At 41.6% G+C, this 19,362-nt stretch overlaps 1 pseudogene; it reads left to right on the top strand.

Moving 5' to 3' along the window:
* Nucleotides 1–3,387: 3,387 nt before the first annotated feature.
* Nucleotides 3,388–14,499, top strand: LOC141562520 (germinal-center associated nuclear protein pseudogene; annotated as a pseudogene).
* Nucleotides 14,500–19,362: the final 4,863 nt, after the last annotated feature.

The raw sequence follows: 19,362 nt of genomic DNA, 5'->3' as shown, positions 1-19,362 counted from the left end.
GATGGAGATGAAGAGAGTTGGAGGCTAAGTTGAAAAGTGAAGGAAGAGAGCATGAATACAGACAATATCTGTCTTGCTATTTCTGCTACAATTTATTTATGGTATTATCCTGTGTGCCCTAATCGCACATCCATTTTGACCTTATTTTATTTTGGGATGTAAGATGCCAAACTATGCATATTATTTTCCAGATTTCCCAGCCATTTTTGTCAAATAGTGAGTTCTTATTCCAGAAGCTGGAGTTTGGGGGGGGTTATCAAATACTAGATTGCTATACACCTTGATTATTGTGTCATGTGTATCTAGTCTATGCCTCTGATGACTATTGCTTTATAATATAGTTTTAGGTTTGGTACTGCTAAGTCACCTTTCTTTGTATTTTTTTTTTCATTAGTTCCCTTGCTATTCTTGATCTTTTGTTCTTCCAGTTTAATTTTTTAATTATTTTTTTTAGTTCTGTAAAGTAATATTTTAGCTGTTTGACTGATATGGCACTGAACAAGTAGAACAATTTAGGCAGAATTGACATTTTTATTATATTAGCTTGACCCAGCATACAGTTTTGGAGTTTTGGGGTTTGCCTTGGCAGGAGACACAACAGTATTTTATTTCGTCTACTGTAAAAGGCTGAAACTCTGAGTTGGTGCACTAGAATCAGACAACCAAACATTTAAGGCTAATTACTAATTGGATAATACTCTATTAGCATATGCTTGGAAAATGGCCCTTCTCACTATTCTGTGCTGGCTCAATCTTTTGGTGTATACAAATAATTGTAGGAGGGATTAGGGGGTGGAGTAAGACAAGCCGGGGTCACTTTTGTGGTGGACGAGGACAAGGGAGGTAGTAGAGAGCTTGTGTCCATTCCCTTCACTTCTACATCTGAAGACCAAGAATAAAGACCAAGAACTTTTGTTTTCCTGACTCCTGCTGATTCTAAGGTATCCGGGGTGCTAACTTGGTCTTCACAGTTTACAGTAATTTTAAATGGAATTTCTCTTTCTATTGCATGGCAAGATGCTTTGTCAGTAATATGTGGAAATGGTTATGATTTGTGTGATTTTATATCCTGTAACTTTGCTAAATCTGTGAATTGTTTCCATTAGGTTTTTGAGTGATTTCCTAGGATTCTTTAAGTATATCATCATATCATCTTCAAAGAGTGATAATTTTATTTCCTCGTTACCTATTCTAATTTCTTTAATTTCTTTTTCTTTTCTTAGTGCTAAATCTAACATCTGTATCACAATGTTGAATAATAGTGGTGATAATGAGCATCTTTGTTTCACTCCTGATCTTACTGAAAATGCATCCAGCTTTTCTCCATTAGAAATAAGACTTCCTGTTGAATGGATGTCCATCAATTGGAGAATGGTTGGGTACATTGTGGTATATGAAGGTTATGGAATATTATTGCTCTGTAAGAAATGACCAGCAGGAGGAATACAGAGAGCCTTGGAGAGACTTACATCAACTGATGCTGAGTGAAATGAGCAGTACCAGGAGATCATTATATACTTCAACAACAATACTGTATGAGGATGTATGCTGATGGAAGTGGAAATCTTCAACATAAAGAAGATCCAACTCACTTCCAGTTGATCAATGATGGACAGAAACAACTATACCCAGAGAAGGAACACTGGGAAGCGAATGTAAATTGTTAGCACTACTGTCTATCTACCCAGGTTACTTATACCTTCGGAAGCTAATAATTAATGTGCAACAAGAAAATGGTATTTACACACATATATTGTATCTAGGTTATATTGTAACACATGTAAAATGTATGGGATTACCTGCCATCGGGGGGAGGGAGTGGAGGGAGGGAGGGGATAATTTGGAAAAATGAATAAAAAAAAAAAAGAATATTTAAAATACATTTGAAGAAATGACTAAAGACATTGCCTTAATATATTAAAAGAAAATTCTAGAATGTGGTTATACCTGTAAAATAAATAGATTAGTTGATTAAAAAAAAAAAAAGAAAAAGAAATAAGACTTCCTATAGGTTTTAGATAGAGGCTGCTTGTTATTTTAAGGAAAACTCTCTTTATCTCTATGCTCTTTAGTATTTTTTTTAATTGGAATGGGTGCTGTATTTTATCAAAAGCTTTTTGACAAATTGAGATTATCATATGATTTCTGCTGGTTTTGTTATTGATATGGTCAATTATGGTAACAGTTTCCTGATATTGAATTAGACCAACATTTCTGGTATAAATCCACTTGGTTATAGTGTATTATCCTGCTGATAAGTTTCTATAATCTCTGATAACATTTTATTTATGATTTTTGCATCAATATTCATTAGGGAGATTGTTTGATAATTTTCTGCTTTGCTACCTCTGCTTTGGCACTTCCTGGTTTGGTATCAGTGCCATATTTGTGTCACAGAAGAAATTTGGAAGTCCTCCTTCTTCATAAAATTTTCCAAATAGTTTACATACTATTGGAATTAATTGTTTTTTAAGTTTTTGATAAAATTTACTTGTGAATCTATCTGACCTTGGAGGTTTTTTCTAGGGGATTTCATTAATGATTTGTTCAATTTCTTTTCCAAAAATGGGACTATTTGAGTAACTTATTTTCTCTTCTGTTTACCTGGGCAATTTATATTTTTGCAAATATTCATCCATTTAAGTCAGATTGTCAGACTTGTTGCCATATAGTTGGAAAAATAGCAAAATTCTTGCTTTAATTTCTTTTTCATTGGTGGTAAATTCACCATTTTCATTTTTGATCCTGGTGGTTTGGTTTTTTTCTTTCCTTTTCTGATAAAGTTAACTGAAGTTTTTCTATTTTGTTAGTTTTTTTCCATAAAACCAAGTTTTAGTTTTATTTATTAGTTTAATAGTTTTCTTAATGTCTTGTTGAGGACCACACTTAAGTGTGGAACCCAGAAGGTTAAAGGGGACTGCACCTTTAATGGGCAGGTCAGTTTTCAGAAGCTCCCACAGCTGTGAGTCTCAGCCCCCACAGCTGTAAATCCCAGCACACTAAAGAAGCTAAGAGAATGTTTTGTTTTTACAGAATTAAGGAGCTGCAAATCAGTCTTTACTGTAATTTTACTCTTTGAGCAGAGCTGACAGGCTCAAGGAAGCAACACATGACCCAGAGAAGTAAGAGATATCTGTCTGGAAGGTTATAAAATAAATTTACTGATGCAGATATTCCTTGCAAACGAATGTATGCTTTTATTTTAATAACCTTGCTGTATTTAAAAAAAAAACTTTTGAATATATTCTGCATTAGGAATGAAATAAATGAGAGAGATTTGAAGATTTTTCACTGTAACTACCTCTCAGTCTTCTTGTATCATTATCATCCTCTCACATGACACAATCTATTCTGTTGGTCAGAGTAGATTCCAACAGCCACTAGAAGATGGCTTTCAAATGTGAGGCACAAGAAACAAAGAAGCAGAGGTGCTCAAGAATGATTCCTGAGGAGGAAATTTCATTGAAAGCTCTTTTTTCAGTCAGGGTAATTAAAATGGGCCAAATTCACTTCAAAGGGTCGAACCTGGACACTTTTGAAAAATGATTAGTAAAACTAATAAAGGAACAAGGGCTTAAAATAAACATGCACCAAATTAAACAGTTCCTAGATATAGTTGAAAAAACTTCATAATTGCTACCAAAAGAAGGAACCTTAGATCCTAAAAAAAGGAATGTAGTAGGGAAATAGTTAACTGAATATTATAACACAGTAGGACTTTCTGCTTTTTCTCCTCACATATTTTCCCTGTGTAACATCATTAAAGTAGGTATGAGACATTCTGAAGATTTACAACAATGAAAGATGTTTGAGGTAGGATGTCTGTATGAGGAAAAGAAATATACTGATAATAATCAAGAGACAGTTAAGGTTCCTTTAAGGAAAAAGTATATGTCTTATCTAGTAATCCTGATTATGAGGATAAATAAATGTGACCTCCACCGACATCAAAAGACTCATGTGCCAACAGCTGGAAGAAATAAAGTCTCCATTAAAAAGGAAACTCATGAAAGCAAGAGAAAAGGGTAACATGTTATAATTTAGAGGTTGTCACCCGTATAATCAAAGAAAGATCTGACCCCAATAACCCAGGACAACAGAGATGGATTATATAACAGTAATATAAATGTAACTATAACATTTATTGTTGCAGTTTTCCTTGTCTTATTTACATAGCTTTCCTTTAATGGAAAATTGTATTCTACATGGGCCTGGGTGATACCCAGAATAATTACTGATAAGCCTATTTCATAGGTTCTTAATGTTTTTACCAATGCTGCTAAGCATTACAAAGCAGCATGTTTTTGTCCTCTTAACCAAAAATATGTGTATGATCCTCCTTTTGAGTCTACACAAGAGAATGAATTATTTGCTATTTTACAAGCTTTAACTATTTGTTCTATGGGCATTAATTTACTTTCTAACAATGCTTAGATTATTTTTTCTCTAAAGCATTTAGAGACTATGTATATACCTTTTGGGACCCAGAAGCATGTGCATGTATCAGTGGACACATTTGCTGGTTTTACTTATACTAACACTAGCAAATCTGAGGAAGTTCAGGCCATCAAATTATCTTTGTGCTACTGCAAAATTCATGGGATTTCCAGTAATGTTAAAAACTGATAATGCTCCCATCTATACATCAGCTCCATTCAAAACTTTTTTGTACAGAGATGCACATTTCTCATGTTACTGGCATTCTTTTTGATTCACAAGGTAAAGGAATTGTGGAACACCATCATAAAGAGATTAAAACACTTCTCCAAAACCACAGCAAAAAAAGAATAATACAGGATGGAACTCACCCTCATGATAGTTATCTTATGTTGTATTTACCATTAATTTTCTGGCATTTGATGACAATGGCTTAAGCCCCAAAGACAAGTTTTATCCCCTCCTGTAAGGGTCTCCTTGGGCACCATCCCCATTGTGCCCTATGATATAATTAAGGCCACGTGGTAAGACCCCTGAACCAATATATGGCATGGAGTGTCATATACACCAACATGCAGAGGAGGCTTTGTTTGTGTTTCCAAAGATAATGGAGAAAGAAATGGATTCCATCTACACACATCTGCATTATCGGGAAGCAAACTTTCCATAAGATTCAGCAGCTATTACAGGGTCACCCTACTGGCAGTGACCATTAGGAAAGAGAAAGCAGAGAAGAAGAGGCTTAAATTCTTCCGGAACTCTGAAAATGCAGATTCAAATAGCTGCTACACAAAATTGGACCTACTTTCCTTTTTCACATTAGGTGAATATGGAAAATGTATACTGCTTCAATAGCCATTAATAAAAACCATGGTTGGACTTCCGGCCAAAATGGAGAAGAGGAGGCACACATCTGTTTAAGCTTCTCTCAGAATTTATTTCATGACAAGCCTCGGAATTAATGCTTGACCAGAAAAAACCCACAAATAATTACAAACAGAAGATATCCTCGAAATTCACCAGAAAAGGTCTGTTTTGCTTGGGGGCGGGATGAATAGATCAGGTGCAGGCTGAGGGCAAGCAGCAAGAGCTTGGCAGGCAGTTCAAACTGTGCAGTCCAGAGTGGGGAGGGATGCTATCTCTGCTGTTTCTGAGGAATGATCTTTACCACAGTGTGGCTATTCTGTCTTGGCAGCAAGCCAGAATCAGCAGAGAAGCTGTAAACACAGGAGGTAAAGAATAAAACTCTGAAAAGCTAGCATCTCTTGGGACCTGGCCACCCCCACCTGGAGTGACTCAGCACATTCTTAGAGCCTCAGAGCATAGACACAGCACAGCTATTGCTGTCCTGCTAGTGCCTCACTGTTGCCCCTGCAGTCTGCAGAGGAAGCTAGTAACACCATCCAGCCCCCCCACAAAAGCAAACTACATTTGTTTTTCTTGTTAATTTGTTTTCTTTGATTCTTATCTGACAAAATGAGCAAAAAATGTAAAAGGATTCTTACCATTGATAGATTCTATATGGATAGAGAGCAGACTTTAAATTCTGAAAAGACTAAAAACAGACTGTCTCCAGAGGAATCACCAAAGGGGGATATGATCTGCTCCTCAATACACAAAACTCTAATAGAAGAAATCAAAAAGGCTCTCACAAGAGAGCTAGAAGAAAAATAGGAAAAGGAAAGGGAAGCTTGGCAAGAGAGTCTGGATAACTCATTCCACTCATTTAAAGATAGAATGGATAAAGAAATCAAATTCTTGAAAAACAAAATTAGTGAGTTGCAAAAAGAAAATAACTCTCTAAAAAATAAAATTGGCGAAATGGAAAAAAAAAAAACTCCATAGAACAAAGCAACTCACTTAAAAACTCACTTGGACAATTAGAAAATGTTACACCCCTTTGGACTACTCTAACCTGGTAACTCCCCTTAGAGCTACTCTTAATGCCCGTCCGTCAACAGCACGGCTAGGCCACACTTATCCATCTTTGGGCACCAACCCGGATCCCACAGAGACAGACCACCAAGAGGTAGGGGTGAAGCAAAAGAGAGCTTTATTTTAATATAGCATATATTTATACCCCACTGATGATATGGGGGGGAAAGGAGGGGTTCTCTAGGAACTTGGCATAATGGGATTGGCCCGAGAAGAAGGAGGGAGGCGTGCTAGGCCTTGAGAGCACTAAGGAGGGAGGCATGGTACCTGGAATCAGACACCGCCTCATGGGGCTGTGCCCCACCTCCACGTAGGACTCGCCTGCGCCTCAGAACCTCTCATCCCTCAGGTCCTCCCACATGCCTTGAACTGCCTTCCTTGCTTCCAGAGGCTTTTTAACCCTTACAGAAAAAGATATTAAAAAAGTGAGTGAAGAAAATACTTCCATTGAAAATCAGAATCAAACAAATAGAATGGAATGACTAAAGGAGACACCAAGAATCAGTCAAGCAAAACCAAAAAAATGAAACAATGGGAAAAAAAAAAAACAACAAAAAAAAACAACCTTCTTGGGAAGACAACAGACCTGGAAAATAGATCCAAGAGAGATAATCTGAGAATAATTGGACTCCATGAAAAATATGATGAAAAAACGAGCCTGGGCACTATTTTCCAGAAAATTATCAAAGAGAACTGCCCAGATGTTTTAGAAAAAGAGGGTGAAATAGACATTGAAAGAATTTATCAATCACCTACTGAAAGGACCCTAAAATCAAAACACCAAAGAATATAGTGGCCAAATTCCATAACCATCAGACAAAGGAAAAAATACTGCAAGCTGCTAGAAAAAAATCAATTGCAATTTTTTTCCTTTTCACAAATTCTGTTTTTCAATGAATTGGCTTCTTTTTCATGTATATTTTGTAAGGAGTTATATGCTTTTTTCCATTTCATCAAATCCATTTTTAAAGAGTTTTCTTCAGATAATTTCTGTTTTTACTTTTCCAAAGTTTCTTCTAAAGTTCTCATTTCCTTTCCCCATTTTTCCTCTAACTATCTTCTAAGATCCTTTTTGAATTCATTCAAGAGAGTCTTGTGAAATGGAGACCAACTCATATTACCCTTTGGGCTTCATCTGGAGATGATTTGTCTGTAAGATTCTCAGAGTTTAAGATTTGTTCTTCTCTTTCTCCATGAAAGCTATCTATGGTCAGAGTTCTTTTTGCTTTTTTGCTCATTTTTAAAGATTGAGATCTGCTTTTAGGGCAAAGGTATGACAACTACTTTAGGTTGCCCTGGAGCTAGTAATGCTGACTGATTCCTAGTGCTTATTAGGCTTTTTTTCTGGGGCTTAGAGACTCAGTAATTGCCTTTTGTATTTGCTTTGGATGTCTCAAAGTTAATCTGCTGGTCCACTGGTTATAATCAGGACAGAGTAGCCTAAGAGTGTCCCAGTGGATTTCCCAAAGGATGTATGCCACAATATCTTGGCTCTCTGCCCACACTGCATCTGCACTTATCCGCCTCCCCACCTTCCCTGCTGAATGGTAACAGAACTTTACTGAAGTTCTTTCAAAGTATCTTCTGCTGGAAATTTATTACACTCCAAATATTTGTGCATTCTGTCATTATAACTTACCTCAAAAATTTTTATAATATCCCGAGGACCCACGATTTCAGGATCAAACTTGATGTGAGCCTTGCTAGTAGCAAGGGCCACAGAGGCATAGAGAATGCCATTGGTTCTGGTTAACTTGGATTCAATATTGTGAACACATGAAGCACAGGTCATTCCTGTGACCTGCAAATCATAAAGATAAAACAGATTTATTTATAGAGAACCTACGGGATCTAGGCCAGAGCTCCCCAACATCTACACCATTAATCACCCATCTATCACAAATTAGCCACCACATTCTCCTATCATCTCCTAAGTGGCCAATAATCCATACATTGTAGAATCACCAGAGCACAGATCTAGAGACAGAAAACATATGGGAGATTATCTGGAACCAATCCCCTCCCCGATTTTTTGCAGGTGAGGAAACTGAGGTCCAGGGCTGATAACTCACTCTTTCATGATCTCACTGGTAATAAGCATCAGAGACCGAATTTGAATTCACACCTACTAGTGGCTGCTAATTCTGACCAGCAGAACAGAACCCTTCATGTGAGAGGATGATAACGATACAAGGAGACTAAGAGGCAGTTGCATTCTCTGACCTCTCTCTTCTTCCCTCTTGCCTCCAATTTATTTCATTCCCAATCCACAAGCAACATCTCATCAGTAAAGGCTGCTTCCCAAAGTGGGGGCTCTGATCCACCTCTTCACACTTAGGTGTTCTTAACAACTATGGAATTAGCAATCTTTCCCCATGTTACTCCCACTCAGTTAGCTTTCCATATTAGCATCATCCATCCTACTCCCCTGAGTATCTTCAAAGACATAAATAAAAGGTAGTTCTCTCCCAAAAAGATTGTGAATCCCTTCTCTAGGGATTCTCTAGGCAACCACATTGATCAATAAATGGGGATAGGGTACCTGATATTCAAACTGTCAGCTCTGGGAGTTACTTGCTGCATGGTTTGTAGGAAGTATCTCTCTTTTTTACTTCTGTTTTCTTACTAGCACCATGGGTATAATAATGCCTGCTCTTTATTTACCTTAATGATATTTAGTGAAGAGATAAGATATTTGTAAAACAATGTGTACTCCTTAAAACTTAAGCTCTTCCCCAGCTAAGAAAAAGACTGGCATCTTTTAAGGTCTCCTTCAATTCCATAATTGTAGAAAAGGAGGAAATCTACACTTGGACTCCCGACCACCTCCAGAGCCCCTCAGGCTCCTGTCTTCACGGAGCCTTCTGGAACCCCCAGTGCATCTGGATTTAATTTCAAGACGCCTACCAACATTGGAGCTTTCCCTAGCACCCCAGGCTTTGGGCACGGTAGCTGGGAGGCATCCGGCTGTAGTTTGGGGCGATCTGAGTTCAGCTTTAAGGCTCCTGAAAGCTCAACTTTCAGACCAATCTTTGGGGCCGAATCAGAGCCAGAGAAGACGCAGAGCCACATCAGTCTGGGCTCTTTCACCTTCTCCCTCCAGTTAGTGGGGGGCCTGAGGCGCTGGTCTCCCAGGGCTCAAGCAGCTCAGGCACCAACCCAAGTCTTCCTTTCTCCAAACCAACTAGCAACCCTCCCTCCTCAACTTTTGCCTAACTCAGAATGTGGAGGAGGAAAAGAGGGGCCCTAAACCAGCATTTGGGAGTTCAGGGAGCAGCTTCACGAGCTTCGCATCACCGGGCTCTGTAGGGGAGCCTTTTTCTAGGAGCAAAGCAGCGGGCAAGCTAGGAAAGGAAGATGCTGGTGGCCAGGGAGGATCGCTATCTGGCCACATGAAAGGGCTGAAAAGGAAGAAAGACCACGACAGGTCACCCAGGAGACGAGACTACGACTCTAGATGCCATGGAGCTCTTGTCACAGGGAGATCATCCTCCAAAGAAGTGCCCTCCCCTCCTGGCTTGCCCACGAGGTGGCTGCTTGTTCGGGAGGACGCTGCAGGACTTGCTGGGGAGTAACAAAGGAGGCAGCCACCTGGGAAGCAAAGAAATGAAAAGGGAAGTGGGTAGTTTAGGATCCAGTGAGACGGATCAAGGCGCTGGAGCAGGAGCAACCTCGGAAATGTATGGCAAAAGGGTACAGGAAGTGTCCGCCAGCAGGGCTACCCCTTCCCACCGCCGAGGGAAGAAGGAGAGCGTGGATAGCTCGAGCAGCCTGTCACCAGCGAGCTCACCGCCATTCAGTGCAAGAACATCCCCAAATACCTCAAGGACAGAGCTATCCTGGAGGAGCACTTTGGTCGATTTGGGAAGGTGCAGTGCATCCATCCCTGGTGCCAAAGAAAGCTTGCCACTGTGCCTTTCTCAGAGCACTCGTCTGCAGCCCTGGCTCGGAAGAAAGGGAAAGGCTTGCAGAAAGTACTCATCTTTTGGCACAAGAAAAAAATAAGTCCCAGGAAGAAGAACTTTTCCCCAAAGGAGAAAATATCAAGTGAGGAAGAAGCTAGTCAGAGCTGGGAAGACTGGTTTCCAGCACTCCCCGCTGCCCAAACCCCTCTGGAGACCTGCAACTGGCCAGAGCAGCAGCCTTCTCAGGAAGAGTTCTCCAGTGAAGAAAACGAGCCATACCAAGTCTCTGCAGTCTGAGGGGGAGTCCTTTGATTGTGGATCTGAGATCCCGAGCTCATACAACCCGGGACTGTCAGTGACCACCCTCACCACCTTGATGGACTCGGTGACCGAGACGTCAGAGGACAAGTACCGCCTCCTTGACCAGAGGGACAGGATCATGAGGCAAGCTCGAGTGAAGAGAACGGATCTGGACAAAGCCTTTTTTGGGACGTGCCGAGACATGTGTCCTGAGAAAGAGCGCTACATGAGAGAGACCAGGAAGCAGCTGAGCTCTTTCGAAGTCATCCCTGGCACAGATCAAGTGGACCACGAGGCGGCAATAAAGGAATACAGCCTCTCCTCAGCTGACCAGGAGGAGCCTCTGCCTCTTGAGCTGCGTCCTTTGGGGGTGCTCGGCATGACCATGGACTATCTCGTCACTCAGATCATGGACCAGAGGAAAGGGAGCTCCTGCGACTGGTACGACTTTGTGTGGAACAGGACCCGTGCAATAAGGAAGGACATCACCCTGCAGCACCTCTGTGACCCCCTCACGGTGTCGCTGATTGAGAAGTGCACCCGTTTCCACATCCACTGTGCGCACTAGATGTGAAGAGCCCAGGGGCGCATTCGACGCCAAGATCAACCAGGAGAATATGAACAAGTGCCTGCAGAGCCTTAAGGAGATGTACCAGGACCTGGCCAACAAGGGCGTCCTCTGTGCCAGGGAAGCGGAATTCCGAGGCTCAATTTTTCTGCTCAATCTCAACGAGGGCGACATCCTGAGAGAAGTGCAGCAGTTCCGGCCTGAAGTCCGAAACTCCCCCGAAGTGAAATTTGCAGTCCAGGCTTTTGCAGTCCCGAACAGCAACAACTTTGTCAGGTTCTTCAAGCTGGTGAGGTCTGCCTCCTACCTCAGCACCTGCCTCCTGCACTGCTACTTCCATCAGATCCGGAAAGAGGCATTGCGGGCTCTCCAGGTGGCGTATACAGAGAGCACTCGGAGATCCACACGCTTTCTCGTGGATCACCTAGTGCCCATGTTACTGTTTAGAGATGCCGAGGAAGCCACTGACTTCTTGAGTTCCTGTGGCCTCAGCATGTCTGATGGCTGTGTGGAGCTGAATCGGTCCGCCTTCTTGGAACCCGGGGGCTTATCCAAAGCAAAGAAGTGCCCTTTTATCACCGAGAAGCTCACTGTCTCCGTTGGAGAAGTGGTATCCCCAGTCCCTCGTCACATCCCGGTGTGTAGCTTCAACATCCAGAACGAATATGGGGGAGAGAGCGCGGCCCCTGAGTCTGCTCTGAGTGGACAGAAACCCAATGTGGAGAGTGGAGGAGGCGGGAAGATGGAAGAAGGCAGCCGTGGGACCGAAGTTCTGGCGCTCTATGTTCCGCCGCAGCCCTCGCTCCCCCTGCCTCAGCTGCTGATGACCCAGACCGCCGGGCTGCCACCGGTCCTTGGGGCTCCTGACCCTGTCTTGCCATTGGCTGCCTCGTCATCTCCGTTCCAGCCCGTGGGGCAGCCCGAGCTGGCTCCTCGGCCTAGCTACACTGACTCGACATCGTAGGGGTCGTGGAAGACTTGCCCAGGACGTCCTCAGAGGCTACTATGAAGAAGTCGGCTAGGCCGGAGCTGCCTATACTGCTGCAGCCTTGAGGGTTTCCAAAATGGTCACGGAGGAGCTCTTGGCCACAACCACAGAGGACATGCTGAGGCAGACCGCTGCTGACGAACTGAACGAAGAAAGAGCAAGAATTCAAGAACAGAAAAGAGCTGAAGAACAAAGAGGGGGCCAGGAGAAAGAGTGCCTCCTGGCCTATCTGAGCCAGGTGCTGGCGGCTGAGGCGGTGGCCGAATGTGTGCAGGAAATCTCTTCCCAGGAGCTGAAGAGCACTGTGGAGACGGAGAGGAGGGCCTGCATGGCCTGCTCTTCTGAAGACATCTGGGATCGTCTCATGGATCTCTTGTTGCCAGAGGAGATTTTTTAGAGTGCCTGAGAGGCCCTTCAGGAACTTCAGTGTCTGTAAATACTGGCACAGGTGGAGGAAAACCCTTGCAGCCAGGAAAAAAACTCAAGAGACAGATGAGAGCATTCCCCGCAGCCCCCTGCTGTGTGGACCTCAACATCAGATTGCAGGCCTTGGCCCCCAGTGCCAAGTGTCCCATTGCTAAAGAGAACCTGGCCATAGGAGTCCTGAATCTGGGGCATGCAGGAAAACTGGGGCTCTCCTGCACTAGGTTACAGTGGATGAGAAACAAGACGATACATCAAATCAAGGTTCAACATTTCTACCAGCAATTGCTCAGTGAAGCGGTGTGGACCCCTCTGGACCTGCCGGCCCTCCTTGATGAGGATTACCTTGGGCAGCGGGAACAGATGTTCTGGAAGCTGGTGTCAGTGCTGCCGGACAGTGAAGAGCCCGATGGTGAAGAGCCCACCTCTGGCTATTCCAGCAGGATTCTAGCGAATTGGCTGAAGGCCAAGTTCATGGGTTGCAAAGATTTCCAAAAGAGGGCCCGTCATGCTTCCCAGGGGATCCAGACGCTGACCCTGATGAATGCCTGTAGCACCAAAGGGGATCGAGTGGTCTGGGTCAACGTGTGCATTAAGGTGGCCCACGGCCTGTTGAGCGACTGGGCCCTTGATGCCACGGAGATGCAGAAGAACCTTCTGGGCACCAGCGGCCTTCTCTTCCTGCTGCCCGCCCCGGGCAAGAGTGTCGTGGTGGCCGAGGAGGACGAGTACTGGCTCTCGGCCCTGCTGAGACTCAAACAGCTGCTGCAGGCGAAGCCCTTCCAGCCACCGGTGCCCCTGGTAGTTCTTGTGCCCGGCCAGAAGGGGGACAGCCTGAGGGACGTGGAGGACTGTCTGAGGCTTCAGGACTTGCTTTCATCCCAGTTTACCTCAGATTACATGGTCTTAGAGATCCCAGCTGCTGTCAATGATCTCCAAGGCACCAACAGGGTGTCCCAGGCCGTCAAGTGGCTGGTGTCTCACTGCCCTAGCTCCCCAAAGCTCTGCTGCCAGACCCTGCCCCAATACATCGAGGACGGCGTCAAGCCGCGAGTTCAGCAAGCGCTTCTTCTACGACTGCAAGGAGCGGCGTGTGGCTGGCCTCGCAGGAGCCCGGCGCCATCATTGAGCTCTTCAACAGCGTACTGCAGTTCCTGCGGACGTGGCCTCTTCAGAGCAGCTCTGCCACCTGTCCTGGCCCATCGGAGTTCACTGAGCCGGGCTGCAACAAGCTGCTTCCTCACCTGCGGTGGAACACGCCCGGCCACCTGGCCTGGCTGAAGAAGGTCGTTCTCTCCTTCCAGCTGGCCCCCATGGAAGTTTGGGCATAAAGCCTTTACGCTCTGCCAAGAGCCTCTCCGCGTCCACGTTCCCTTTGGCGGGACCGCGGCCCCGGCCATCACGACGCAGAGGAGCGGGCCCGCACCGCCTCGACCCAGAAGCTGCTCCCGGGGCGCCTGGCCACCAGCCTTCAGCTGGAGAAGGAGGAGAGCAGGAGGTTCGAAGATCAGCTGCGTCACTGGCATAGAGATGCAGGTGCCGGATTTGAGCCTCCTCCCCGTCTACCTTCCTCAAGCTCTCCTATCGATGCCTCAGACTCTGCGGCCCATCCTTCGAGTGTCAGCGCCCAGCAGCCCCGGGACCAGAAGGCCGCAGAGTGGTGGAGGCGGGCCCCGGCCATGGGCGTGTCTCTGACCTACAAGCTGAGACACTTACAAAGCCTGATTCAGTACACTAGAGAGGAGGAGCTCATCTGGGAGCGGCACCTCTCCAACTTGTGGACGTGGTGGACATCTGACAAGCCGGCCAGTGGGGAGGGGGCTCGAGGCCCAGGGGCCCGGCTCTGTGCGCACACAATACTGTTCTCTGTGGACGCTTGCCCAGTGGCTGGGACTGTGGCAGTAACTCATGAAAATAAAGACTGGGATTGTCAAAAAAATTAATAATAATAATAATAAAACAAAAAATAAAAATAAAAAACAAACAAAAAAAGAAAAAACAAACAAAAACAAAAACAGACAAAAAGAATGAAAAATGTGATATGTTTATATTTATGATATGCAGTCTGAATGAAATGGTCAGTCAAAATCTCTTACTCTTATCCTAGACTCAGAAGTGTTAGTATTTACATGAATAAATTTGATATGATACATGGAAAATAGGGAGAGAAACTGAGGCTGATGAAAGTTGAGGGCTAGCAAGAAAGCCTAAGGCTGCCAAAAGCAGGGAGGAAAAATGAGGAGGGGGCTAGTTTTGGTTACAGGAGGCCAGTTTTCCCTTGAAAGAAGAGTACCTACCATCTGTAGGTTACCATGAGCACCATCATCATAATTCTCACTGACATTGAGCCAATGCTTTCAACGATATTTGCACAGCACAGTTGTTTGAGCACAGGGCATGTAATAAAGACTTTTAAAAAACCGCTTCTGCTATTACCTGTCTACACGACCATGAACAAGTGCCTCAATCTCTCTAAGACTGCTTTCTTGTCCATAAAATGACGATTGTTAATAACTGTAAGGTCTATGTTGTTGGGATGTTTAAAGGAGACAATGAATAGAAAGGGTGTTCCAAACCTCCCAGCCATATCTCTCCAAATTTACTTATTATCTTTGAAGACTACAATGTGGTTTAGAAACAGTAGAATATTCAATTTAAAGCTGGAAAAAGATTCAACAGATTTGATCAATCAATGTGCATTAATTAAACACCTACTATGTGGGAGATACTGTGCTAGGTGCTAGGAACAGCAATCCGACAAGTAGGAATTATTCTAAATGAAGATAACAATCTGTACATATATTGGCATATTTTCTTATTATCCAGTCATTATTCTGTACTGTCTGATTCTTTGTTCCCCATCTGGGGTGTTTTTGGAAAAATTACCGAAATAGTTTGGCCTTTCCTTCTCCAGCAATTTTACATGTTAGGAAACTGAGGCAGACAGGTTGAAGTGATTTGTCCAGAATCACACAGCTAGTGAATATCTGAATTCAGGAAAATAAATCTTGCTGACTCCAGGTCCAGTACTCTATATATTGCACCACCTACCTGTCCTATAGGTATAAGCATGATACATACATACATACAAATTAGAACCTTCAGTTTAGGACCAGAAGGGAATGTGAAAATCTTTTGGTTGAACTTCTTTATTTTACAGATGAGGAAACTGAGATTAGAGAGGCAAAGTGATTTGCCAATATAACTAATAAATATTAGGAAGCAAGATCTAAACCCAGGTTTCTACTGAGTCAAAATTTAGAAATTAGAGTTTAAATTTAGAAAATTTAGAATTTAGTCAATTTTAGACTGGATAGCATGCTTTGTTTTCTTGGGGGAGAGGAAGCACTGCAGTCTGGTGACTTTAGCTAAAGAGACAGAAACTGGGCATTTGGAACTCTCAGTAGTCTTTCTGAGATAGCCTTGTGCATTGATGCATGTGGGCCAAATCTGATAGTGCTTGCAAACAGCAGGTTCTGAAGGCAGAAAGCCTGTTGCATTTATATCATGCAGATTGTTTTCCTAGACATTATTTCTCAGTTGCTACAACTCACTGACATGAAGACTATGCCTTCCAAGATGAAACAAGGATCCCCTATTCATGAGGAAGCATGCAGAGATAGAAAATGATGATATCCAATGATGAACAGAATCAGATAAACCCAGAGAAGGAACACTGGGAATTGAGTGTAAACAGTTTGCACTATTGTCTTTCTACCCAGGTTACTTTTACTTTCTGAATCCAATTCTTCCCGTGCAACAAGAAATTCAGTTTTACACACATATATTGTGTCTAGGATATATTGTAACACATTTAACATGTATGGGATTGCCTGTCATATAGGGGATGGGCTAGAGGAAGGGAGAGGAAAATTCAGAAAAGAAGTGAGTACAAGGGATAATGCTGTAAAAAAATCACCCATGCATATGTAGTCTCAAAAAATTATAATTATAAAATTATTTTAAAAAAAAAGAAATATATATAGACTCAATAAGTTCTTTCTCTGGAGGTGTATATCATTTTTCATCATAAATACTACAGAAGTATCTTGAATCATTTTAATGCTGAGAAAAGCTGAGGTCTCATGGTCCTCATACAATATTGCTATTATAGTATATTTTGCTCTGGTTCTGCTTACTTCACTTTGCATCAGTACATTTAAGTCTTCCCAGATTTTTCTGAAAGCATCCTTTTTGTAATTTTATATATTTTAATAGTATTACATCATGATTATATATGATAACTAGTTCAACTATTCTTTAAATGATGTTATCCTCTCAATTTCAGTTTTTTTTGCTACCACAAAAATTATTTGTGTGTATATGTATAAACACCTTACAAAGAAGTCCTTTCCCTTTTCTTTTATCTCTTTAATTTTTGGTTTTACCAAACACTATATTGCTATGCTCATTTAATATGATTTATTGTGTACCTATTCTAGTTACCCCTCTTGTCCACTGCTATATTTTGTAGCCAGTACCAGATTGTTTTGATGGTTACCATTTTTTAATACAGTTTGAGGTTTGGTTTGGCTTGCTAGTGATTAATAATGCTTTTAACCACACCATTGTCTCTCCTGAAAATGAGTTATGTATAATCTTTGTCTCAAGATTTTTCTCATTCAATCATTGAATCAATAAACATATATTTAGTGCTTATTAATTGGAAAGTCATTCTAAATGCTGGAGATACAAAATTTTAAATGTAATATTCCCTTTCTTATGGAATTCATATTTTATTTTATTTTCTGTGGAACATGTAGCCAGATATGTGAAGGTGAAATATAGACAAAGTTATTTATTATAGAGAAGAAAACTGGAAATATCAGGATAAATCTTCTGTAGAATCTGAGATATGGCTTGAAGGAAGCTATGGATTCTGGAGTTGAAGGAGAAGAGATAGTGAATTCCAGGTAGAGAGCACAGCCCATATGCAAAGGCATGGAGGTGAGAGATCATAAAGTCATGTACAAGAAAAAGAATTCTATGTAAAAGGAGGCCAGTTTGTCTGGAACATAAAATGCTTGGGAGTGAAGTGTAGTATAGCCTACAAAAGTAGGCAGAAGAATTAAGATTTTGAAGAGATTTAAATTGCAGAGGAGTTAATCGTTTATCTAATAGGCTATAGGGAGGCTCTATAACTCTCAGTACTCTATACTGATGGAGTATATTTTAGAAATATTTCATTAATGTGACTCATTATTCAAGTCCATCTTAATGTCTGGGAACTTCAGTATCTGGCACTACTTCTAAATTAGTGATCAACCTTCTGGGGTTCTGTTTTGATTTTAATTCATTGTCTTTTTTCTGTTCTCTCCTCTGGAAGGGACTCAGAGGATATGCAATGATTTCCCTAATGACTCAGGCACCATTGTTGCATCTTCCAGGGTTAGAATGCTTCTGGTTTATCTACATCTTCTGTGTTATAATAAAAAGGTTCCACAGTACTACCTTCTGGAATAGACACAAACAAAATATCCTAAGGTGGCTCTATAAGGATCATTCTTGTCAACTGCTGCAATAATTCTCCTATTTATCAGTTACTGTTGAATGCATCTTGTCGTCTTTATTTAAAAAAAAAATAAACCTTTGTAAATGATTTTTGTTTGATCAGCTCCTCCAACTGATTTGTTAAGGATTTTTTTAAAACACTCTTCTCTGTCTTTTTACTCCTTTGTGACTTCTTTTTTTCTTCAGGACACCTGATCTGGGTCATACCATAGTTGAGGCTACTTCTAATACTTTCTCAAACCAATAGAACCTGATGCCCAGAAATAAAGTTTGTTTGTTTGTTTGTTTGTTTTTATGTTAAGTATACTGTATTAATCTGCATTTATTCCAGTCAAAGTAGACACTTTAAATATTTGTTGTAAGTATGTATGGACAAATGAACCAAAAAAAAAAAAAAAAAAAGTGAGAGAGTCCATTCAAGAGAGGTCAGAAAAGATATTGAAGGAAATAATAGTTTGGACATGTATTGCATTTAACTTATACTTTAACATATTTAACATGTATAGGTCAACCTGTCATCTGGGGGAGGGGGTGGGGGAAGGAGGGGAAAAGTTGGAACAAAAGGTTTTGCAATTGTCAATGCTGAAAATTACCTATGCAGATATCTTGTAAATAAAAAGCTATAATAAAAAATAAATAAATAAAATGGAAAAAAGATATTAATATCTTAATTAATTAATTAATTAAAAAATATTAAGCTCACAATCACATTATATAATCATCATCTGAAGGTACTAGTGATAAGATTGAAGTCTGACACAAAATGATGAGTTTTGGCACCAAATGTTGGGGTTCAGTGCCAATTCCTGCTTTAAAATACAAGGTGCAAGGCATATATGATGAATCCACAAAAGTTTTCTCCTTACCAAATGATAATTTTATTTATGGGAAGAGATTATGAACAAAATGAAGAAGTAAAATAGATACTAAAACTGGCAAATATGAAATAGTATCTAGAGAGCATATTGCTCACAAAGAAAGGGATTTTAAGAATCAGCAAGGGAAAATACAAGTTCCCTAGTGGAGTTCCCAATTAATCAGAAGAATGAGAATACACCATGAAGTGGGAATATTCCATAGAGAAGTTTAGTATCCTAAGGGAAAAGACACCATGAGGTGTAGGGAGGAATGAGAAGACACTACTAGACAATGCAGTGGTAGGCTAATCCCAATAGTGATAGCCCAAGCTAATAAAACTAAGAGTTGATTCTATGAAAAAACCAACAAAATAGACAAACCCTTAATAAATCTGATTTTAAAAAAGTTAAGAGGAAAAGCAAATTGTTAGTCTTAAA

The sequence above is a fragment of the Sminthopsis crassicaudata genome, chromosome 3 (assembly GCF_048593235.1).
Source record: "Sminthopsis crassicaudata isolate SCR6 chromosome 3, ASM4859323v1, whole genome shotgun sequence".
Taxonomy (NCBI): domain Eukaryota; kingdom Metazoa; phylum Chordata; class Mammalia; order Dasyuromorphia; family Dasyuridae; genus Sminthopsis; species Sminthopsis crassicaudata.
Note: the sequence above shows the minus strand (reverse complement) of the source record. Positions and strands in the feature narration are given on the sequence as shown.